The 22,496-nt window shown below is 36.8% G+C and overlaps 1 protein-coding gene across 3 annotated transcripts in view; it reads left to right on the forward strand.

Moving 5' to 3' along the window:
* The window catches only part of ADAMTS18 (ADAM metallopeptidase with thrombospondin type 1 motif 18), a 485,565-nt gene extending 470,367 nt beyond the window's left edge, over positions 1-15,198 (forward strand). For all 3 annotated transcript variants that reach the window (XM_080410687.1, XM_080410685.1, XM_080410686.1), the window contains one exon: positions 1-15,198. This exon is cut by the window's left edge and continues 83,190 nt beyond it. The gene's annotated coding sequence lies outside the window, so the exon portion shown is untranslated.
* Positions 15,199-22,496: the final 7,298 nt, after the last annotated feature.

The following is a 22,496-nucleotide window of genomic DNA, read 5'->3' on the forward strand; positions in this document are numbered from 1 at the left end:
GTCCTTACATTCTCAAAAATACTTGTATTATTTTTTTCAACTAAGTGGTATAGTTCTGAAATACCCCCTGTGCAAATAGAAACCAGACTGTACATTTGTCTCAAAACTGTCTATGTATCTGTGCTTCTCTTAAGCATGCAAAGCGACACACCCTGCTGTACAAAATACTTGCTCTAGCTATTAAATGTTCTCTACTTGCCTTTTTCTTTTGGCAGCCAGAGAGGTTCTGGTATTGCAGGATCATCCCCTGAGTAGTGGCATGTAGAAACATCATATAACAAATTCCCAGATTGGTGGTGGAACGGCACAGACTTCACGTTTACCTTCCTCCCTACAGTGCTTTGACTTTTAGGAACAAATATGCACATTTCCCTGTTGGTCTCTAGCAATATACACAGAGTATTTTTTTTCTCTTTACATTCCTCACTCCTTTGTGAATTATGGAGTAGTAAGCACATTTTTAAATACAGCTTTGCAGACAGTGAGATACAGCTCCATTCCATGCAAGGCAAATTGAAGCTCATTTATGAAAGTACATCTAAAAATGCCAAGGGAGTAGACTTATCAAAGAGATGACATCAAGTTGTCACTCATTCTTCGTACATGCACCTGTGATTGAGAAAAGTGTTTTCTTTAATATAACTTGATATTTGAAGAAAGTATGACAAAATGAAGTCCTATCCCTTCATCATTTACATTATGCCTTAGGGGTACAAAGTTGATCTAAGACATTTAGATTTATGCCTATTAGTGAAGCTGTACCCACAGATGATCAAAAGGCTCATTTTGATTCCTATAAAATAGTCAATATCACAGTTAGGGAAACCTATTAGGTATAATGAAATTACAGCTATAAATGACATAAACCTGAGATATTTTATGATAAATATCGTTTGATATACCAGCCTTTTTTAAGAGTTCATTCCATCCACCATCCTTTTGAAGACAGGTCCTAAACTACAGGGCATGAAAAATGACGAACATAAAAAAAGGAAGCTACCCTGCTTAGAGACTTACAGCTAACCTATCAACTTCTGGTGCATTCCCATTTGACACTGTACAAGCTACATCGTGAAAGGAGAAGCATAATGAAAATACCTTTTGTCTTTATTTCAATCATATGTATCCTTTGCAAATCAAGATGTAATAGAGATGTGCAGAAAGAGAAAACAGCGATACACTGCCACTGGAATCTAGGAGAGCTTGATGTGCAATTTACAAGTCAGTGGGCTTTGTATGCAAGTAAAAACCTTTGGATGTGACTGAGGCAAGAAAAGAAAGACAGCATGTCACAAGAAATTTATTTCTCATATTTGATGTGCAGAAGACATATGCAACATGAAACAAACTCAGTGGCAAACATCAAAGGTCAAGAGTCAGAAGTATGCCCAAATGTACACATTACCCAGGAATAGAACAAAACCAGTCATAGTATCCTGAGTATGTCTGTTTGGAATTATTACATTACCTTTAAAATTGTAATGAAAGGTAAATAAATAGGCTGCAGATACTCTAAGAGAAAAAAAAAAAGGGGGGGGATTAATACATTGTTTCAATTTGTTTCAGGAGCAAAGATGTGGAAATTATTTCCATATGGAGAAAATCCTAGTTAACTAGTGACTTGAGGGCAGGGAGCAAACATGAAGAACTGCAATTATGTTTGACCTATGCTCAATCTAGTCTGTTGTACTCTCTGGATGATGCAAGCACCACATCCTGGGGCTAGGTGTAAGAAGCTTCCAGAAAAATAAACCCCTGAAATTTTGCTAAATCTTATTACTGAAGGAGTTCATGCTTGGTAGGTAGTTCACTGTAAATACACATAAAACTGTTGTATAATACTTCCTCCTTAGGACCCTTCCACTTCTCAAAGCCTATGGAAAGCTCACTGAAGGACTGGCTGTGCATTGAGCTAGCTGCCTGTCATGCTGGTTCCAATATAATTTCCTTCCAGCACCTGATGTTCTTCTGTTAGCTCTCATTTCATTCTTTAAGGTGCACCTGTCCTGGGCGTAAAATCATCTTTTTTTCTTGAATAAGTAGGAGAAGAGAAGTGATGGAAAGCAACTGGGCACATGACCTCTTAAGGAATGCCCTTAACTAGACTTGCTAGATCAGTGACAGAAACATACCTAAGTAAGAGGGGAAAAAACAGAAGTCATACAAAAGTATGGAGTGTGAAAAAGTGACCTGAGAGAGGAAGTGCCTAGCAGCTGCGAGTGTCTTGGTAAAAAAAAAATAAAAATGGTTTGCAATGTGGCCAGGCATTTGGTAACCATTTGAAACAAGCTACTTCACTCGGGTCCCAATTCAGCAAGAGACTTTGGTGAACATCTAACTGTAATTGTTTTGACTTCAGTGAAAATGCTTTCATCTGTTCAACATTACATATCTGCTTAATTTCTTGAACGGACTAAGTCATACAGAGCTAAACATACAGATAGAACAAATGGTAGCTCAGGTGGGGGATTATGCCATTTTGAGACAAAGGTTCATAAGCTACTGAATGCATCGAAGAAAATAGCACTAAAAACAAGGGTCGAATTTGGCCCTGTTTCTATGTTTATACATCCTGCTGCATTGTATCTTTTCCTTTCCTTCATTTTTACATTCCACAGTCTCACTTCACTACAAACTGTATGAGACAGAGCCTCCTCAGGGAGCAGCTAGAGATTTGAAATTCACATCACTTTTACCCTTAAGCTTGTCAGATGATCAGATAGCCGAGAAAGTGCTAATAGTTTATGCTCTGGTGAAATATGTTTTTCTGTACATGATTACCTTTGTATTTTGTTCCCCTTATCCCTGATTGTCAGCATTTTAATTAAAAATAGAGGTGTGAGAACATGGGAAAACCTGTCTGCAGAACAAGGCTGACTTTGATTTAAATTAGTCTACTAAGTTTGTAAATTTGGAACCAAATTTTCTGCTGCTATCATCTGTTTGGAGTGATACCATGGAGCTTGATGCTGAGCAATTCAGCTTGCTTTCTGAGACACCTGTATCTCCTAAAATAGGGCAGAGGGAGTGTAGATAATAACTAACCCTTGATGAAACTTTCCAAAGGTGGTTTGAGCTGCTATTGCTTCTCTGACTAAAAGTTTATGTCCCTACCACAACACTGGGAGACCATGGGATGTTCGCTCAGCTACACCTGTTTGCTACTCAGCTCCTCCACAGCCAGTTTACTGGTACTTAAAGGCTCTGTCTCATCAGCTTTATGGCTGGGTTTAAGATATTACTATCCACATTTTTTGTCTTCCAAGACTATTGACCTTGTAGACAGCACAATAGGTAACTTGTCTAATTTTTTAGCTGCTGTAGTTCACAGACTTCCATATTTTAGTGTAATTTAATCCAGTGGTTGGCAAGGAGCACATTCACGTTCATACGGCTACCTCTTGTCACGGGGCTGTGACTTCCAGAGGAAAATCAAGAAGGACAAGTGCAGATGGCAACTGTCTAATGAGCACAACTTGAATGTCTGCAGCTTGTAAGACTCCTCACCAAAGAAGATGGCATGTTAATATGTGGATATATACTCCCTTCTACTGCAGGGAAAAAAAATGCTGCAGAAGGATAGGAAAGAGAACAAAGGGCAGTAACCTTCTAATCTGTCACCACAACATTTGCTAGTTTATTTGCCAACTTCTGTGGTACCTTACATAAAGCTTCATTATATAAACATCTCCGACTGATCAACTACAGCGCTGGCTTAGACAGGGTTGGCCTGTTCAAAGCTACATTTAAGCACAATCATAATCCAGAGTCAGGTCTCCTCCATATTCCATGGGAAGCTCAACTGGCAGAAGCCACAGTTCTTTACTGGATTCAGCTTTGTGTAACTCACTTCTGGAGATGAAAACGTTGCTCCTGAGTTACATAATTTTTTTTTTAAAAGGAGCCAACTTCCAGTGAAGTCTGTAAAATAAAACTTGTGAAAGAAAGAGAAACCCCTATGTTTCTCTTGTATACAGTACTTGGGATTGTTTGTTGTTGGTTGTTGTTTTTTTCCCTCACAGTTTTTATGATCAAAAAATACCTTTTCCATGCCAAAACAAAAAATTAGCACTCCATCACAAGGAGAAAACATACTATTTTGTCATAAACCAGTGAGAATATTAGATTACTTTGTTTGTTTGTTTTTGGTGGAGACATGCTGTGAAGTAACCATGACAGACCAGTGTCTGATTGCTGAGGTGACACAATGATCTGACAGAAAAAACTACAAGATGAAAGGAAGTAAAACAATATGATAAAGATGAAAGATGATACAGCAAAAATAGCACAAAGAAAGAACTGAGCATGAAGTAATAACATTAGGACACAAGAAAATATGATGTGATGGAAGAGAATTAGCCTGATACGGTTCCTGATGATGCTGCATAGGAAGAAGTGTTATGATGATATATTGCAGTGACAAAAGACAATGCTGGATTACACAGAATATAATACAGAAATGGACAAAGTAGAAAAACACTGGCATACACTGGAAAGAAGACAAACTGTTCTGATATTTATGTTTTAATGATCTCATTCTAATTCTATGGAGCTGAAGTCAATAGCAGTGTTCATACGGACACTTGTTAACTTAATTGAGGACATTCATTTGATGTAAATACCTAAAGGTCTCATCAGCGACTGCAATAGCCAGTAGACATTCTCTGCAAGCACTAAAGCCCTGCACCCAGTGCTGTATGTTGGCACTCTCACTGGTGGCAAGATTGATGCATGACTGGGATTTGGGATCATGAGGGACAGCAGTGCTTGTCCCCCACCTGTGTGAGCAAAGACAAGATACGCACGTGAGTCTGCTTTAATTTCACTGTAATGTTCACCGTTGGGTCCCTAATAACGAAGTCCAGTATCTCTACTATGTTTATGTACTGCCTATTTAAACCAAGGTAAAATTACTGAAGTTTAGACAAATCTCAGTTTCAGATTGTCTGTGTGACTTTTAGGATGCTGTGCTTTCTTTTTCTGGCAAGAAAGTAGGTTGCTGATATTCTTGGTTCATCTTTGCTCACAGAGGTAAAATTAGAGGCCTTGAGACTCCTGCTGGTAGAACAAGCTCTCAATTTCTCACTGTCAAAATTCAATCTGATTTCTATCTTTTTCACTAAAAAGCTGTCAGCAGAAAATAAGCAATTCCCATTGAAGAGTTACATTAGTTTCTAAGGTATACACATTCAGCTGTAAATGAAGAAAAACAAATAATTTAAATTTTTTTTTGTTTTAATTTATATTTCTATATTAACTATATTTTTATATGTATATTAACTAAGCAAAAATATTAATGCAGAGCATAACTATAACCCACCCAAAAGAAAATAATCAAAAAGAGAGAGGCTGAATCACTGTTAGAACACAATTAACTTATTTTCTTAATACGGCCCTGGTTATGATTTTCTCCTCCTTATACTGGTGCAACTCTGTCAATCTGGTTATCCTTCATCTACTGTGGTGGAAGCAGGAAAACAGCACTTATTTACAATGAATAAATTACAACAGAAATTAGAAGCTTTCTTTGCAGTACAGCATAATATGAGGTCTATCAGTAGCCAATGAGACTATCTTGATAGGCCAAAAATACAACTCCACTTATGTGGAATAGCAGCTTTCAAATACAGAGACTATATAAAGTGGATTTCAGGTATTTTTTTAGCATTTGCAAGTCACACTTCAAGAACTAATTTATGTTTTATTTATAAAGAAATATTTTTAAATTATGATATAATTTTTTCAGCTATTTAAAATCTCAAAAGAATGGTGGGGGTTTTTCACTGCAGTTTTTATATTAAACAGTTTCCTAAGGGAATTTTAAAAATGTGCAATTTGTAGTTTGAAGTTAAATCTACACTTTCTGTGAAATCTCCTTCACCTTTCTCAGACCTTTGAGAACAACATCTGAAGTATCTACTTATCCCTCTTTTTTGTCAGATATTCAAGTAATAAGGATGTTCACATTAGGATTCTATGGACATTTAAGTTTTTTTCTTTCTTTGCTACACAAATTTATTTATAGGTTTTTTTACCTCTTGAGCATTACTACTGGAGCTGAACAAACGAGTAGTTTAGAGATTTCTTCCCCTGCAAGGCAGCTGTACTAAGTGCTAGCTCACTGTAAGTAGACTGGTCTCTGAATTATGTTCTAGTTTAGCTTTATTTCTCTCGGCCAAAGAAGTTATTATTCCTCTGTCTATCCTGTCCTGGAGATTACTTCCCCCAGAACAACAGTGGCAAAGCAGGTGGTGCATCTGCTCTTTTGACATTGCAGTTCATGGTCTGGTATATTAACGTAAACTGAAACTGATGGTGGGTTCGGTTAATACACCAGGCTGCAAAGTGTGGCAGCTGAGCCTTCACTACAACTCTCGTTCTGCTGGCTTTGCCATTGGGGTTGATAACCTCCTTACAGGGACAGAGAGTCCAGTGACAGGCTTAGACACTGCTTCTAAAGCCAAAAGGAACTATGAAACTGAGCCCTAATTTTTAACAGTTGCCTATTTATTTGTTTTCTCACAGATCTTTGTTCTTGCTCATTTTTTGTTCCTCTTGGATTCTTGATAAGAACTTTAATCATAGCTTTTCCTTCCATAGCTTTCACTGCTCAGAATTATCTAGATAGCCTAATTAACTTAAATTCCATCATTTTTGTTTGCAACATAAAAGATGAATGAAAGAGAATGGTAGTTTCCAGATAAATATGAAAGCAGAACTGCAGTAGAGAGCATGAAATCCTTAACAAAACCTGCAACAAGAATCCCAGTTTGGCACAGAATATTTCCCTGTACAGGCACAAGATCACACTACCTATGAGCAGAGCAGCCTATACATACTAAAAAAGAGACAGAATTGCGAGTGAACAAATACATGAAATAAATGAAAAATATAGAGGAAATTATCAAAACATGACACTTGATGAGAGGATAAGAAAAGGCAAGCACATGACAAACTCACTCACAATAGCTTCCTTAATGGGAGTTGCTTAGATGCTTTAGTGCAGAACATTGTGAGGGGAAACATGGCAAAGAATACAGAGCAAGTAAAGATCTGAGTAAAAAACTCAGTGCCTTCTCCCATGAGCTACATTTGATGCTTGTAATGCACTGGGGATATTTACTGTGCAGCATTTAATGGCACTTAAAATCATGCTTGCTCCCCATGGTGTGTTGAGGAAGTGCCCACTGTATAATCGAAAACCTGTAGGAGAAGTAGATTTATCCACAGCTGCTAATGGCTTTCCTTTGCTTTCCATGAGATTCTTTATTCATCCAAATATATTGCTTTCTACCTGAAAAATATTTATCAGACTGGGAAGACACACTAGGAAACTTCTTTCCAGGAGGGATTAAATGACCAAAAATCTCGTAACTTTCAGGAAAAAATCTAAATCTCAGTATTTTAACCTTGCTTTGTTATAAATAAATCATTGAGAAAAGAAGAGCTGAGGAAGGAAACAGAAATCCTTGACATTTATCTCACAAACGTTTAAAGCATTTCCTGATGAACATAAATACAAAGACAAATAACTGAAATACTACATACAGAAAAGTTTAAGTAAACTCAGATATTTCAGTGGATTCCACTGTTTTTCAAAAGAACAGGTCCTGTGTTAAGATTCAGGACAAGAACATGCAAGATCTGAATTGAGGTCTGTGTTCTGTCCTGGAATGTATAGGTGTCTTTAAGCAAGTCCCTTTGAACCAGATTTCAAAGATGCTTACGTACCTAAGGAAAAAACGTAGAGATGTGACTGCTTCATGTAGGAAATGAACATCCTCATACACATGAAAATCCCACTTGGCACCACAGCAGCCATTTGACTCTTTAAGTCTCCAATTGTCTATAAAAAATCCAGCCCTTAATCCCTCTTCACCTTAGTAAAATAGGAAAAGCAGCATTATTATTTTTTTTTCTGTCTTGTGTATTTACTTTGCAGCTCAAAGCAGGGCTTCTCTTACTAAATACAGCTGTGTCCTCCAGCCATCTCCATAAACAGCAGCGAACAAACACCTGTGTAGTCAGGGCTATAGTCAAAATATTCCAGCAACCTGGGGCTGCAATACAAAAGCAGAAGTCTCATGAGAAGACAATGAGCAATGTAGATGGAGAATGAACTTCAGATTGTGTTCTCATAGAAAGAAAACACTTTGGTTCCTGATGCTACCAGAAAGCTGAAGTGCAGAAAGGAGCGTGTATGCCTTTGCGTGTGTAAGGATGGACTGGTGGAAAGGGAGATAGGAGATCAGTAACTTTTTTTTTTTTTTTTTTGGTTTGTTTAAGCTTCAGAAGAAATTTGATTTGGTTTTGCACTGAAATCAAAGTATACTGAGGAAAATCCTGCAGAAAATCCATGCAATGATGATAACAGGCAATAATTGCCCCTTCTAACACCAGACTTCCTTTCTGTAGCTGACCATTGTGTGTAACTGCAGATGGATCAGCGTCACGGGGAGAAGGGAGAGCAGCGAAGCCTTCTAGCCAGCCTAGGTGATGTGACGCAGAGGTCCTGATGGGCTGGCTGATGATAGTGATGGCAGGGGAGCAAAAGTCCCCTTGGCACCGACCAGCAGTCCACTGCCACACACAACACAGCACAGGAATACATGCTCATGGGACCCACGAGCTTCTGTGTGTCAGAGCTGTAAGAAAACCTGAGTACAGAAGAAAGAAAACTCAGAACCTGAAGAAAATGTTCTTAACCTGAAAGGTCTGCAACTGCATAGGAAAGGGTATGAAGAATAAGATGTTACAGTAAACAAACCTAAAAATAGGAGGGGAAAAAGACAAACTTATAAAAGAAAGGAAAAGGAAGCTCTAAATCTTGACTTAGTACAAAGCATTAGCAGTTGAGCATGTTGAAAAGCTGCACTTATAAATACCCTGCTCAGTTCTAGATATCTGAAAAACAAGATTTTCCTTTCCCCATGACACAAAGCACCACGATGAATATTTTGCTCTGTGATTATTTTTTTTTTCATTGCTGCAGCTGATCTCAATCTTTTATAATCTTACGGTGCCCAGTAATAAGAATCCCATAATCCAGCTGTATTTCCCACGTGCTGGGACTGCCATCTTCTTATTACATTGTCCAGCTAGCCAAAGCTTCACAGTAAATGTCTTTACTTTTGAATATAGATAGCCCTCTACTTCTTTAAAGCTTCCAGATGTGGGTTAAAAAAGTCTTTTTATGGTAGCTACACAGGTTTGATGAATATAACAAGCCAGTGCTTCTATTCTGATAGCAACAAGGTGAGGCTGAGGTGTACTAATATTCTTCCATAATTTACAGACCAAGAACTGCAACAGAGACAGAAACTAAAAGTTTGTCTACATGATAAGGATGAATATTCCTGAGCCCTGAACTGGTATGAGAGCCAGTTCTGGTCTCAAAGCCACTAAGCTCTGATACTCTGGAACTTCCAAATCAAGACAGGTTTGTGCATGAGATCAGAGGGACTTGAGGCTTGCAACTGTCTTTTCCTGACTACATAAACAGAGCTTATTCAGCCTTTTCAAGGTCAACGAAGAACCTATGGCAAGAATTCTTCCTAGAAATGAAGCTTTTTGTTTTCCAGGGAAATCCTCAGGGATTTACAAAAATTCAAATAGATATAAAAGATACTTTCATTTCCATGCAAATGTTTTCTATTTTCTTTCTTACTCCTCAAGTCCTTTTGATATAATGCAAATTACAATTAATGCAAAACTTGTGCCATCATTTAACATAGTGCTAGCTGGCTGGATCTCTGCATTAAATTCCCTTGCTCAGTCACTGTCATTGTTCTTGTCATTCTGCTGCCAGTTTTGTTGTGGTTTGGTTTTTTGGTTTGTGGGTTTTGTTTGGTTTTTTGGTTGTTTTTTTTTTTTTTTTTGGGGGGGGGGATATGACACAACCCCCCCCCAAAAAAAAAAACCCAAACAAAAAAAACCCCAACATCACAGATATCCTTATTTTTTGCAGATTAAAAATTTTGGGGGTTTGTGGAAATTAAGTAACAACTGTAGCCAGTTAGTTACTTTGATTAGCTTAGAAATAAGTTGGCCACAATCAAACAGAAAACAAGGCACAACTCTGCAGAAAAAAAGCCAAATGAAGAAAAAGTGGCATACTAAATTAAGAGATAATGTCATTCAAAGCACATTATGCATACTGTTTAAAATCATTAATAGACTTTATCAAAAAACTTAAAGAATTGATTGGTGAAATATTTAATGTATATAAAAGTGTGTAATAGATGCAATGTGTTGAATTTAATTTTATTAATTTATCTCAGAAACTTTAATTCTTTACTAATTTATGATTATTTTTCAGGAGTATCTGAAAATATATGTAGGCTAAAGAAGGAAAAAAAATAAGATTAATAAAAGTCCCAGCTGCAGTGTTATTAAATAGGACATGAATTAAACAAAGTCCATTTTTACACTCCAGAGCACACACTTAAGCTATTGTTGCCAAAGTAAAAAAACCATTCCCACTCAACTTGTACTTCAGAAAACAGAACAAACCTTATCAGGGTTTGTGTTTTTAAAACACTTTCAGCAGCAACCACCATCAGAGACTACTAGCAACTTAAATGGACTGAAACGTCCAGTTTTTTCTGAAACTAGTACCAGAACTCTTAGCCTTTTCTGATTTATGACTATACAGAATAATCTATTACAGACATAGATTGCTCAAGAAAGTTTCCATATTCAGATTTTAGTCTAGCTATGTGAACAGGCATTTATTAATGGCCACTTATGCTCTGTTTCGGAATAATCCACTGGTGTAGAAAACATTGTAAACCACAGATGAAAAATGGACTATAATACTTCTTAGGTACAATAACTTTTATCACCAGTGTTCACATCTGGGGATACCAGTTCAGAAACAGGATTTATGTTGGCATTTTGAGCCAGGATAGAACAAAAATTGTTTGTGACTAAAACCCTGATACTTCTGGAAAGGAAAACAGCCTGGTTTTAATCAGGCTGTCCCATACAACACTTTCTTAAGAAAAGCAAGATATTGCATTGGGAAACTGTTAGATGAATGCACAAATGATGGAAAAACTACACTCAGTGTGTAGATATCAGTAAGTAACTGTCCAATTAAGAGGACATACTATTTGTGATCTCCCAAGGGTTTACTCCATTTCTAACACAATTCAATGTATTCATTGATACCTTAGTGTAAAGGAAGATAAGGTGCACTGCACATTGTGGATGATGCTAAGCACTTTGGATGACAGGATCAGAATTCCTAATGATTTTGACCCTACTAAATTGGAAAGACAGTCTGAAAACAGTGAGATGAAATTCAGTAAGGCAAATACAAAGTATTCTACTGAGGAAGGCAAAATAAACTTGTAATTACAAAACTGGGGATTAAGTGGCTGGGGCTAGAAGAGGCCCCAGACTGTTTCTGGCTGACCAAAGTAACATTTTGGGTTAAAAAAGGAAGACAAATGTAAATCAGAGATGCAATTATGAGACACTCCTACAGAACACCGGTGAGATAATTACTGCACTTTATAGGCTTTAGGAATCCTCATCTAGAATACCTGGTCTTCACACCAGGAGGCATGCAGTCAAATTAGAAAGACTCCAGAGGATAGCAACAAAAATTATTAGGATCTTAGAAACATTACTTATCATGAAAGGTTAAAATAATTGGATTTGCCTGAACCAGAAAAGAGAAGATGGAGGGGGACATGATAAGTGTCTTTGCAGATGAGATTATTATAAAGGAGATGGTGATCTGTTGCTCGCTATCTAAACTGAACCTTAGACAAGAAGAAATAAGTTTCAATTTCAGCACAGAAAATTTACGTTAGACATCAGAAGAACTACAGTAACTGTTAAGAGCAGTTAAGGATTGAAATATGTTATCTATAGAGTCCAGAAAATCCCTTCTTGGGAAGTTTTTAAGAACAAACTAAGATAGCGTTCATTAGTCGTGGTCTATGTTTACCAGCTTTTTTGTTAGACTGGGAGACAGCATGAGATCTATTAAATGACTTCCAGTTTTGGATTTCTACACCTCTTTCACAGATTAGAATTCTGTGATATTTAAAAAGACTGGAACAACAATTTGCGATTGACAGTGTATGCTAATACAGTAAAGAAACCCAGCTGACAGGATCAACATCACTGTATTATTCAGCAGCAAATCTAGCTCTTTTCCCAACCTATATACCTATATACTATTTTTATACTTTTTTGAAAAAGATACTAAATTCCTTTCAAGTCCTTTGTAATGATATATCTATAGAAGACATTGGCATTACCACTAATGTAAAACTGGTGTAACTGAAAAAAAACCTGAGATCGACTCTACTGAAATAGGCACTGTAGATACTGATTTTAAATTCACAGACCTCTTAATCTTATCTTAATAAGTAAGCCCAGCTTTCTATTAATGTGTGAACATCTTAGAAATAGTGCTACCAATCACAAACAAATGCAAGATATAATCCAATTCTCTACAAGCAGAAGAGGAGCTATTTCTTAGTCAAGACAATTGAAAATACTGCAGGCTGTGAATAGAAAGTGTAGAAAAGGTTAGCCCATGCTTGCCTTCCCTTTTCTTGGCCTTCTTACAATTATATATGCTGCCTCATTAATTTCCATTATTCTCTTGTACTTAATGGTAAACAGGTCAACATCTTTGTGTGACAAAGACACAGAATAGAATTTCTTCTTCATTGTAGCTGATGACAATACTCCTAACAGCTTCACAAAGTTTGATTAATAGTCTTCTACATTTGTGGGTCCAAGCTGCAAATTTACATTTTTGACCATGCTTTCATCTAAACATATTATATTATTTCCCTGGGTAAAGAAAAATCAACCACCTACCAATGCTTCTGTCAAGAGTATACTGTGCAATTTATTTTAGATTGCCTAGAAGTGACAACCCATATAAAGCATATCAAAGAGAAAGCTCTTGCTTAACTCACATGACAAAACACAAGTAGTTCCTTAGATGGAGCCTAGGTGCTCCATGCTGACTTGTCACACATATTCTTTTCTTTCAGTAGTGTTGCTAAGATATGCTACCATTTCTTTTGTCATTTTGCAAGCCTCAGAAATGTCAATGGAGACCCTAAATACAAGTGTTTTAGCAAATACTTAAATTTATTTACAAGTTAGAAAAACAGGGGAAAAAGTTGCAAACACTTGCTAACTAGGAGTTAATAAGGTCAGCTAGCCATGCATAGTTGCAGGCTATTTAGGCTCAATACAATGACCGACTAAGTTTTTCATGTGTTTAAGTTGCAAAAAGGAGGCAAGTGGATGATTCTGAAAAGGTTTCTGTATTTGTCCAGCATGACACAAATGGGATCTCTGAAGCTAGCAGATTATTGAAAAGATAAATACAAGCAAAGAAATAAAATGTAGTGATTTTGAAGTCTATCATAAACAGTACAGCTGAATAAAAGATGGATATTACTAATTATGTTTTCCAATATTGGAAAAGACATGTAATCCAAACCATATGGAGAGAAACAGAGTATAAATTCATTAAAAATTGGTGGCTATATTTTCCAGTGATCTAGATTGATGATACTCTCAGATGTATCTACCGAAATGTCCACTGTTTCAAAAGGAAAATTAAACAAATTCCCCCTGAATATGACAGGCATTAATATTAATTTGCACTGTTAGTACTTGAGAAAAAAATCTGCTTCATAATCTCTGTGACCTTTCCTTACTAACATTAGTATTCTTGATAAAGTCTAAATACTAGCTGCTATACATAAATACTGTGATATTTCTTCACTGTTATGATAGACAGTTTCCCAACTGAGCATCGAGAGGTGAACAGGTTGATACGTGTTTCATGCATAAGATTATACCTAGAAAATTTAAGATGTCAACAGGATATCTGAAAGAAAGTATAAAGACTAAATGTTGTACTGTCTTGGCTTGCTTTCTTCTTTTACAAAAACACAGAACCTGGTATCAAGAATGACTTCTTTCCTGCAGACCTATGAAACAAGAAATCATGAATATTTGAAAAACCTTCCTAAACAAAATAAGAAAACTACCACTATAATGGCAACTGAGACGCAAGGGAAGGCAAGGGGAAATACATTGTCAAATTGCACATTCTTTGTGATCACTTAAAAAAAATACTAAATTGTAGTGGATCTGGATAAAAAAGGAGGCAAACTAATAGCTCATGTGACTCTGAGCTGTCATAGACAAACGCTATCACAACTTTTAATAATATCACGTAGTCAAACAACAGCAGCTGCAGATTGAGAAGGCTGCGTAATCTCCTAGAAAAGGCTCTGCAAAAACGATGCTGGAGTGTCACCTGCTAAGGTAGGTTCTCAACATACATGTTATGCCTGACTGCATAGCAGGGTTAATTCATACATATACCAGGCAAAAAATATTTCATGTATTGTGGTATATCAGTATTAGGGAAGAAAGATTCAGGTGTTCATATGAGAATAGCCATAGAACCTGTGCTAACTCTGTCTTTATATATTTAAACAGATACAGTATGCCATCCAAAATACTGAGTCGAGTGGGCACAGTAGTAGTTCACCAACAGGGTACAGGGAAAACATGAAAATACAAGAAAAAATATGCCAAAACTCTAAGTGCAAAAGCAAATTCACAAAGAGGAAATAAACAGGATGCAAAAGAAGATCTACTGATACTGTGGAGGAAAAATATGATAATGGAAAATGCCCTGCATATGAGGTCATAAAGAATAATTGTAGCAAGAGAAAACAACATGTCAAAGGTTGTAGATGAAAAAAACAAAGTACAAAAGCATCATATCGAGGAAGCAGGCAGTGATTCAGGGGATGAGATTTTACATGTCCAATATTAAGGTGGCAAAAAAAAAAAAAAGAGGTTTATAAAGCTCAGGCTTGCACAAGATTCAAGGGCAGGCACAGAAATAACCAGAAAATTGAATACCAATGAGAAAGTAGAGCATCCGAGACTCTGCTAGCCTGTAAAGACTCACTCAGCCTTAAATAAGAAAAAAAAACCCCAACAAACAAAATTATGCTAACCTGAACCAAATTATAATTTCATTGGTGTGCAGCCATAATGCTCCTAGGATAATGTACATTGTAATCAGAATACAACAGTAAAGTACACAGACCAAAGTATGGATTGTAAAAATATATGAGACATAGCTACCAGCTGAAACAAGTGAACACACAAAAAGTGAACACACCTAGAAAAAAATTTAATAAAATACAAGAATGACAAAACACAAATAACTCAGAGCAGGCAATTCTCTATGGTATCCCTATAGCAGAGCTACTAAAAATTACCAAGCCATATTTGAAAGACTGGGATGTCTTCCAGAGATGTTACACCTGGAAATAAATAAAACAATTCAGCCTGTACAACATCTGTCTTGCAGAACACCCATTGCATTAAAACAAACAAACAAAATAGGGAGCAATAAAGAAAATTAGAAAAAAACTAACCACCCCATCATTGCTAAAAAATATCAGGGAAGCCACTGAGAACACTAAGCAAGTTGTGAATTTGCAAAGGTCCAAGTAGTTTAAACAAGTAATAAGCTGAAACAATTACCAAATACTTGCCTCTGCAGAAACCTGCTTTATTTAAAAAAGACCTATTATACTTTAAAGATAGACACTATCTGGATTAGAAGGACAGCAACCTCTCCACACAGCAACAGAGACACAGCTTCCCTGTGCCAAATAACAAAAGATTGTCAGTTCTTGATAGTATTCTGCTGTATGGAAGAAAGACTTCAGGATGGTGTAGGCAGCACTACGGAGGCAGTAACATAATCTTGTATGTTTGCAAGGAGTCAAGTATGAGTCAAGAAAATAAACAAGGAGCTAAGTAAGACTGAGACAAAATCATAAGAAAACACAGTGTAATTCATAGCTTTGCAAGGGTTATAAACCCTTCCCTAAACAAAGAACAAGAGTTGATGGGCCATACTAAAGAAATCAGATCAATTTGAAGACTGCTGAGATTCATAAATCATATGCAAAAATATTGTTTCTACTGTCTCACCTGTTTGTCTTCAGACCATCTTCTGGTCAAAAATTCAGCATATATAGGATTATTTTTACACAGTGTCAAGTTACTGAAATAGAAACCGAAGACACAACTACAATACATGGAATACCAGAAAAGAAAGGCTGCAGTAGTTTTAATTAAGATCAGTATTTCCAACGGATTTACACGGGAAAACTTCAATCTGCATGCTAAGAATGGAGAATCTTTGGAGCAGAAAATGACATTAGCTGTCAGTGCCTCAAGCACATTCCTCCACTTCCCCTCCCTGGGGGTTTGGCTGCCTGGGCTCAAGGCCAGCTCCAATAGTGCAACTGTGTGGCCTGGAAAAAACTATTGGAAAAGTCTCAGCTCACTTAGGAGCTGCTTTTAGGCTCAGCCTCTCATCCTTGGTCACTGCCTGAGCTACGCTGCAACCATGACCATGCCTAGCCATGTACCCCATTGATACCAACCCTGATCGTGGCATACAAATTGTACTTCTTGGTTTGACCTCAGACCTGTTTCTTCTCTATAGGCTTGTCTGATGATCTGGACTTTTAACTGAACCAGGTCACTGTCACTGGACCTGCTCTGGTCTCCTTGATCAGGCACTGTGGCACTCTCCCCCTGCCCCTGTCTGCCCTGCTGTCACACTCAGCTCCCAGCTCACCTTCCCATACGGAGCAGTGCCTGCCCTTGCTGCTCACTGATAATAGCCACCAGGCGAATGTTATTATGACAACAGTGCTAAGGACTCCCCAAACCTCCAGTTTATGCTAGTGAAATGTCAAGAATTAGGCTTAGAAATACGCAAGCCCAGAAAGGAATCAATTTCTATTTAGCTGCCTGCTTATCCTGAGTAGAACAGCACTGTGAGATCATGAACGTAACAGAAACAGAAATCTCAGGAAGCATCGTTCAAGTCAATTATATGCCAGGTACAAGACAGGGCTTGGAAAGAATCCAGGAATCCAGGCAAATATAGACAAAGATTTACATGTGCTGTGATCCATCACCCTGTTCAAACTGCCAAGCACTGCAAGAGTATCTCCACCTGCACTTGACAACATCAGAATTACTGTGATTATTTGGACATATAAATTGCTTCAAATAAACAGGTAGAAAAATCATAATCCTGCTTTCACACAGCCAAATACAAAGCCTCTCTCCGGAACACAGTGATCTAGAACAAAAATTTGTATCTAGAAGGCCAGACATGCTGGACTAAGATTAATAACAATATTTGAGGTCTGGTTGATGGATGTGATACTTATGAAAAAATGCAAACCATGCAACAGAAAGAAACAAATGACTTTCATAGCACCAGGGCCCAGACTGAAACAGGAGCAGGTTTTTTTCTCACAACAAACCATATATAAGATACCTCATTATTATAGACAAGTCAGACTTCTATAAAGTAGATGAACAGACAGACATGATTATAGTGACAGTCACAGGCAAAGCAATACAGCATGTCAGTAGTTTGATGGCAGAACTGGGTTTCCTTGCTTTAAGTTCCTGCAGTTTTCCTGGGAATGAAAGTTGAGATTAATCATATTATCATTACTACCATAATCAGCCAGCCAAAAGCAAAGCTGAACATGTATTAGAATTTCAAAACTTACAAGCATGTAAGATGTGCTAAGAACCTTACCATAGGCCAGAACAAATCATTCTTAAGTGGCAAGAGAGTTCCATAGAAAGCCCAGTAAATATTCTGATGCTGAGATGTACATGTATGATAATGCCTGTAGAGTTACTAGAACTCCCGATAGTTGACAGGTAATGCACTAAAAAGAGGAAAAGACGCACCAGCATCAAGTTCTACTATGACAAACAAAAGACATCTAAAAATACAGTCTTGATACCACCTTTTGATTAAACTGTTCCTTATTTACACACAGTGCTGTGGTGGATTAATGTCAACTTTTCCCAAACCACAGACAGATTCGCTCAATAGCAATACAGAGACAGACAAGGGTTGAGTGCTCCTAAGTCCTCTGAGAGAAAAGAAAGAGGCATCTAAGTTCAGAAGCTGTTTTCTGGTTGTGAAAGAGATACTTCCCCAAGGTCCCACAATAGCACTGGTAAGTCCTTTGGTCACCTTCATACCTTGTCTGCTGGGTATTTAAGCAGCTGCATACTGTCCTTTGGTGGCTTACCTTTCCTTAGTGAATATACTAGATTCCATTAAGAGGTACCTAACTCTTCTTATAAATGTGGAGATGCACCAAGGTGTTTCACTTGTCAATTTGGGATTTCATTGTGGGAGTCAAATGATTCAAAGTTAGATGTTTCACACTTGAGTCCTTTACCAGATTTATTAGATTTGCAGACTGCACACATTTGTAACTGTAGTGAGGTAGGAGTAACGTACCTTAAAATGAAATAATTAAAGGAGGCACTGAAATGCACAAAGATAAAGCCAACAGTACTGGGAGAGATAATAGTTATCTGCAGTAATAAACATTAAGTGAGAACAATTCATGATTTGTGATAACATTTAATGTTAGGATATAAATCAGATGAAAAGAGTACAGTTGAAAGATGGAAAACACATGCACAGCTGGACAGAAATAGAGAAAATATAAAGAGTCCTTTGTTATCGTCACCTTGTAATTGAGATAATGCTTGTCTTTAATGATACACCCTTAGAGCGGCTCCTGCACTTAGCTGCAAGGCTGTAACAAAGAGAAAATAACATCTAAGTTTATGGATATACCTGATTAGCATAGGTCTATGTCAGACACTGCTAATCCTGTTGCTTGCTGAGTTACACCGAAGACACTGAACCTACTGTTGTATGCCTGGCACTTTGAAACATTTAGCTGTAAAGCTGTACATCAGGTAAGGGTTCAAATTTTTTTAGGGAAATGATGTATTTCTTGATGTTGTCAAAGTCTGATGTATTAAGTAATTCATATTGTCAAGACCTAAGTCGCATCTGCACAGGTGAAATTTAAAAAGTTAAGAAGAATGAAGCAGAGATGCCATATGACCAATGGCGTTGGGCTTCTTGCTTTAAGAATGCCATTGCTATTATAGGACGTACTATTAGAAGGCAGTTGGAAGGCAGAAGGCAGCAGATTATTTTCTTCCTCACAGGAGTAACATTCAAAAGAAAAAAGAAAAAATAAATTGAAAGAGGTAATATACTAGAATTTTAAAGAAGACAACATGTTCATACTGGTTTCCTTGAAGCTTCTGACATTGCTTCACACAACATTTTCTAAACCTGTAAAAGCATCCTATAGATGAAACAATTACAAGGGGAGGAAAAACAGAGTGAAAACTTTAGCCTGAAATTATTTATGAATATTCCATGGCCTTGCTGAAAGGATATTTCAGGTGAGTCTCGATAGCAATCTGCTTTGTATCTGGTCTCATTAAATAATTTCAAATTAATGCCTTGGTTAATGAAGCAGGCATTAAATTTGCACTTAAAACTGGGATGGAAGGGACTGCAAATATGCTGGAGGAATAAAACCAGTGACACCAAACTGGAGAAATGCTTCAAAGCCAAGTGCAATTGTTTAGAGGTGAGAACAAACCTCTGCACACAAGCAGTAGAAAGAGTCATGCAAGACAAGAAATTCCTATCTGAGAAAAAGTTCTACAGAAAATCTAGGGTGTTTACAGGATCATAATCTGAACACGAGTCAATGATAACTTGCTGTTATGAAAAGCATGCCACAGAAGGATGAGTATAAGCTACAAGGTGTAAGTAGTACCCTCCAATTTTTCTAGCAGTGCTAACATTTTAGCTAGAGTACTGTACTGGGCACTGGATGGCAGTATGGCAAGAACTAAAACAGCACAAGAAGAATAATTAGAAATAGAGAGGACCTGACTTTTCAAGACAATTGAATGAAATGGGGTACTTTAGCCTGAATAGGAGAAGGGAGAGGCAGAATATAGTAAAGCCTTCATATGTAAAAGCCAACTACAAGGAAGAACAAGAGAATGATTTGTGAAGTACATCTGTGAAAGATGAAACAAGAAGTAGTGGGCTCAAATTGCATCACAATGCTCAGGCTAGAGCTTAGAAAAGCTTTTGTACAGTAAGGACAGTGAAACAACGATGAAATAAATTGCAGAGGAGAGTATAGTACTTCCACCTTTGGAGTTATATTAAACAGGATGGCCAACCATTTATCAAGAATAATAAAGAGAGCGAAATAAGATGACTTCCTGAGTTCTTTCCAGCCCTAATTTTCTATTTCTTTACACTTCTCAGCTACTAAGTTTCCATGATTCAAAGACTAGTTCTCTAGTATTCTGTTCTCCCAGTTAAGTCTTTCTCTTCATATTCAAAAACACTGTGACTTTCTATGACACTGACTAAGAGCAAGGAACTTGTCATGAATATATATGGACAGGGAATTTTCACATGAGTAGCATTTAAACATTAAAACTTATTCTCAGAAAACCCAACAGTGTCCCAGCCACTACTCGTTCTTTTGAAATCAAAAGGCAAAACTTATTTTCTCTTGACAGTACTTTTTTACTGTCATTTTTACAGCAGGGTGTACAAGGCAGTAATTTTCTTTAAAAAAACCCAACAAACAACCTTAACAGGCATTTTTGAATTCAGGTTGCTGAAGGAAAGGAGACAGGAAAAATGTTGTAATATGGAAAGTGCCCTACAGGGCCATAAAAAAAATAAAAACACATGCAAATACAACATTGCTATTTGAAAATATTTTTTCTGCTTTTAGAGCAAATAATTTAACTGAGAATAAGACACTTTGGAATCTCTCAGCTTTGTATCTGTAAATATTTAAAAAAAATTAATCACATATGATGCTAATACTATCAACGTTCTCTGAGGCATGCAAAATTTAATGAATTATCTTTCCACTCTTATTGGCCAGTGAAAACAAATTTTCTGACTGTTCATAAAAAAGTATTTGGTTGTGGTAGCTCTTTTTTTACTCACCATTATAAAATGAAACAGTCTTTTCCATTAAATTTCACATGCCTTCCATCTGTGTTTTTGACAACTCAGTTCTGATTAAGAAGCAGCAGAGTAGCAGCCAATATCCTTTTCTATTTCAAGAATTTTCTAAAGAGCCCATGGAAGTCAAGGCCTTTGGAAATCCCTGTTTGTTTATTTGCTTTCTGGATAACTATCCTGTATTGTGAAAATATTTCTATAGTCCTTTATTCACTGGTAAAATGTTACTAACACCTTTTAATTTAGTGTCTCCAGCAAGCATTTAATTCAAATTTAGCAAGCCAGATACTGCTTTTTAATTAAATATAAGATGATTGTTAAAAGGCAACTTACTGAGCATTTAGAAGATAAATCTAATAGTCTTGTAATTAGCTCAAAATTACATAAGCAAGAAATGCCTAATCTATTCTTAGTAGCACATGGACTTTGCAAGGAATTTGCAGATATTTAATTAACTGTTATCAAAATAGCCTACAGCAAGACAGGTTTCTATTAATTGTTAAAATAGTGATACTTAATAAGCTTGTTAAATGATAATACAGTTAGGACAACAGACTCATTTAGTTTTTAAGTATTCCATTGTAATTCCCTCATATCTTTATCAATATACATTGCTAGTTTGTCCAAAGTAACCAGTGATTTTGCATTATTTAATTTTTACATTTGTAAAGAGGTATCACTTTCAGAAGCAGCTGTTTAGCTCCTCTTAAGTATTGCTAGTCCATGTTCACTTTTGAAAGTTCTATTTGTAACAATGTAAGGTTTAGATTTTGGGCAGGGGGAAAAACCTTTCTAGGTTTTTTTTGTTTGTTTTTGTTTTTCACAAACCTAACACAAATCTTCTAACTTAGTGTCATAGAGTAACCCTATTAGAAATTCTTTCCTTCTCTTTGCCTTTCATTTCCCCTTCTTCATTACTAGAAAGAAGGTGCTTTTTGGGGAAGCTTAATTTTTTAGCACGAAGAAAACTTCAAGCAGTTTAGAGAGGCTATACTGGCACTGTACTTAGTACTTCAAGAAGAATTTATCCTCCTTGGCTATGACTGTTTATGGTTTCTCCTGTGATAGTATTACCGAGAATACCCTCCCCTCTGTTTGAATTTTCAGCAGCATAACAAGGTCTGACTTAATTTTCTAGCACTGTAGATAAAACAATCAAGGCTGTGCTTATCACCAGTGGAAGAAAACCATATTGGTGGTGGTATGTAATTGTAAGGCCAGATTTCTGAGCCAGTGAAAGAACAGGACACTGTAAATCAATAGGTTCCCAGGCTAAAATGTCTGCTAAGTACCACTAAATGGTGTTTACAGATAGAAAAAGATTTGCTAATGCAAGAAACTAGCAAAGAAACAGTATTACATGGGGTTAAAACAAAACAACTTTGTTTACAGTTCAAAAGCATAGAAGTACCAATCTTATCACAAGTTTCTTAGAAGGATCAGGAAAAGAGAATGTTCACAGATATTTTTCTATTTACCCAGAAAATAACCACACCAAAAAAAAAAAAAAAACCAACCCAAAAACTAACCAAAAAAA

Source organism: Falco punctatus (genome assembly GCF_963210335.1).
Source record: "Falco punctatus genome assembly, chromosome: 14".
Taxonomy (NCBI): Eukaryota; Metazoa; Chordata; class Aves; order Falconiformes; family Falconidae; genus Falco; species Falco punctatus.